A 3,353-nucleotide genomic window follows, 5' to 3' on the forward strand; every position below is an offset into this window, starting at 1 on the left:
TAGGGTCGCTATGAGTCGAAAACGACTCGACGGCACATAACAACAGCAACAACATTGGACTGTACATATCCATGAGATAATTGATTTATTTTGTGGTTTAATTTTTTAGCATCTTTGTTGAATTTCTTTTTAGTAGTTCTATCTCTTCTTAAGAGTAGTGTATTCTACTACTATAGTGGTGTTGTCTATTTCTTTTTCAGTTGTTAATGTTTGCTTTGTACAATATGCAGCTCTATTATTTGACACATAGTTATGATGGTAATTTATGATGGTATGTTCTCTTGATTCTTTTGATATTACATAGTGACTTTCCCTGTCCTATGTGACAGTTTTTGCATTGAAATATCTCTTATCAGAGATTAATATTGTTGCTTTTGCTTTTTTCTGGTTGTCATTTGCTTGATACATTTTTTTACACCCTTTTATTTTTAATCCTATATCTTCACTTTTCAGATGAGTCTCTTGTAGATTGCATATTGATAGTTTCTGTTTTTTTTTTTTTTTAATCCAGTTTGCTGCTATTTTTCCTCTCCTTTGGTGCATGTAAGCCATTCACATTCAGTGTAATTATTAAGAGCAAGGTTTTATTGTTATCATTTTGGTAAGTTCTTTTTGGTGTTGTTGCTAGTTACTTTGGTTCATCCTGCTTTCTAGTGTTTCTTTATCAGGAAGGGGTGTTGGATTTTGTCAAATGCCTTTTCTGGGTCAATTGCTAAGATCATATGGTTCTTTTTCTTTGATTTGTTAATATGGTCAATTACTTTGATTGTTTTTCTTATGTTGAACCATCCTTACATGGTTGTTATGAATACCACTTGGTCATGGTGATTTTTTTTTAATGTGCTTTTGGATTCTATTGGCTAGGATTTAGTTAAGGATTTTTGCATCTATATTCATGAGAGATATTTATCTGTAGTTTTCTTTCTTAATATCTTTTCTTAGTATTTTTGCCTGGTTTTGGCATTAGGGTTATGCTTCCTTCACAGAATGACTCTGGGAGTGTTCCTTACTTTTCAATTTTTAAAAATCTTTTAAGCAGAATTGGTATAGATCTTTTCTGAATGCTTGGTACAATTCAGCTGTGAAGCTATCTCGTCCAGGATTTTTCTTATGGGAAAGTCTTTATGACCTTTTCAATTTCGCTACGAAAACGACTCGACAGCACATAACAACAACAACAACAACAATATTAGACTGTTCATATCCATGAGATAATTGGTTTATTTTGTGGTTTAATTTTTTAGCATCTTTGTTGAATTTCTTTTTAGTAGTTCTATCTCTTCTTAAGAGCAGTGTATTCTACTACTATAGTGGTGTTGTCTATTTCTTTTTCAGTTGTTAATGTTTGCTTTGTACATTTTGCAGCTGTACTATTTGACACATAGATAGTTATGATGGTAAGTTATGATGATATGTTCTCTTGATCCTTTTGATATTATATAGTGACCTTCCCTGTCCTATGTGACAGTTTTTGCATTTTCTTATGGGGAAGTCTTTATGACCTTTTCAATTTCTTCTCTTGTTATCAGTCTGTTCAAGTTTTCTGTATCTGTCCTTGTCAATCTGGGTAGGGCATGCATTTCAAGGAATTTGCCCATTTCCTCTAGAGTTTTTAATTTATCAGAGTATAGCTTTTCATAGTATTCAGATATTATTGATTTAATTTCATCTGGTTCTTTTGTTTTTTGAGGTTTTTTTGGTTTGTGTGTGTGTGTGTGTGTGTGTTTTTGTTTGTTTTGTTTTTTTTTTTAGCCAAATTAACAAAGTTTATTTTGATTTCGAACCCGGGCTCCCTCATGCTGACACAGCAGCATCCACCCGAGAGTCCCGAGCTGGCGCATGCTTCTTCTTTTTATACCCCTGTTACTTCTTTGTCTAACTATACGTTCTTTGATTGGCTACCTATCGTGGTTAGAGTACTAGTTTGCTTTCAATTGGTTAGCTATAGCTCAGGGAAGCAGTTTGGAGACTTGTTTGAACCTGAATGGTAAGGAAATGGTTTGGAAATATATTTGAATCTGATCAGTTACTTCAAATATAGGAAAGTTTGTTACCCTTATGAAAAGCCCCTTATACCCTTACAAGGAAGAAGAATTCCAGTTTATGGAAGTTGACTAATCAGGGTGTGATTTACCACAGGTGGGGGTTGTTGGCTAGAAACAACTCAAGCGGGTGGGGTGGGGGTAGCTGTACTTTACCAGAAACTGAGTTTCTGATACCTGGTTCTTACATTCCCCACTGGTTTTTCTTAATAAATCAAATCATTGATTCATCAGTTTCAGTGAGGTACTGATAATGGGTTTGAGCCATAAGGATTTTAAAGATTTTCACACGAGTTTGGATGAGGTTAACTAAGTGCCTAAAATGCAGGGCCACCTAAATCTATGGGGAAGCAATGGGGATGGCACAACAGTTAAAAAACAGGATAAAAAAAGATAATTACAGTCTGGATAGCCTGGCCTTTAAAGGGTCAGGAGTAGGAGTTACTGCCCATTTTTCTAGTTGTCCTTTGCTTATTTGAGTCGGGAGTGATGTATCCAATATTTCTTTCCAGCCACCTTCACTGCAGTCGGGGTGCTGAGGATGACAGTATGTAGACCATCCCAGCGGGGTTCGAGCTGTGCTGTGGTGAGCTTCTTGACCCAGACTAGGTCCCCTGGAGTGAAGAGGGGTTTTCTGATGTCCTGGGGTTCCTGTGAGATTTGCACCCGGCATGCGGCTTGCTGTGCCGCGACTCTGGATGACTGGAGGGCCTGTAGGGACAGGTAGGAAGAATCCTACGGTGACATCGCAGTTACTTACTCCGTTGACCGGCGATCAGGGTTTAGATTGAATTTAGGGAGATCTCACTGAGGCTTCCAAATGTAACCGAGCAAGTTCCCAAAAAGATCACTGAGCCAATTAGCCAAATTAACGAAGTTTATTTCGAGTTTGAACCCATTCGAACCCGGGCTACCGGATGCTGACACAGCAGCATCCACTTGAGAGCCCATCTGGTTCTTTTGTGATCTTACAGCTATAATTTCTTAATTGAGTTACCGGTCTCTCTCTTTTTCTTCCCTTTTGTTAAGTTTGTCAATTATATTGATTCTTTTGAAATACCAGTTCCTGAGTTTATTGATGGTTTCAATTGTTTTTCTATCTCATTGATTTCAGCTCTTGTCCTGATAATTTTTCTTCTAGAGGCTATAGTAGGTTTTGATTGTTGTTCTGCTTTTATTTGATAAAGGTTCCTTTTTTATGTGCAGGCCTATTGTTGTGAACTGCTCCCGAGGATTGCCTTACCTATATTCCAGAGGTTTTGGTAGGTTGTATTTTCATTTTCATTTGTTTCAAGAAACCTCTCGCCCCCC

Source organism: Elephantulus edwardii, unplaced genomic scaffold (genome assembly GCF_000299155.1).
Source record: "Elephantulus edwardii isolate Elephantulus edwardi_28Jun2011 unplaced genomic scaffold, EleEdw1.0 scaffold00394, whole genome shotgun sequence".
NCBI classification, from domain to species: Eukaryota; Metazoa; Chordata; class Mammalia; order Macroscelidea; family Macroscelididae; genus Elephantulus; species Elephantulus edwardii.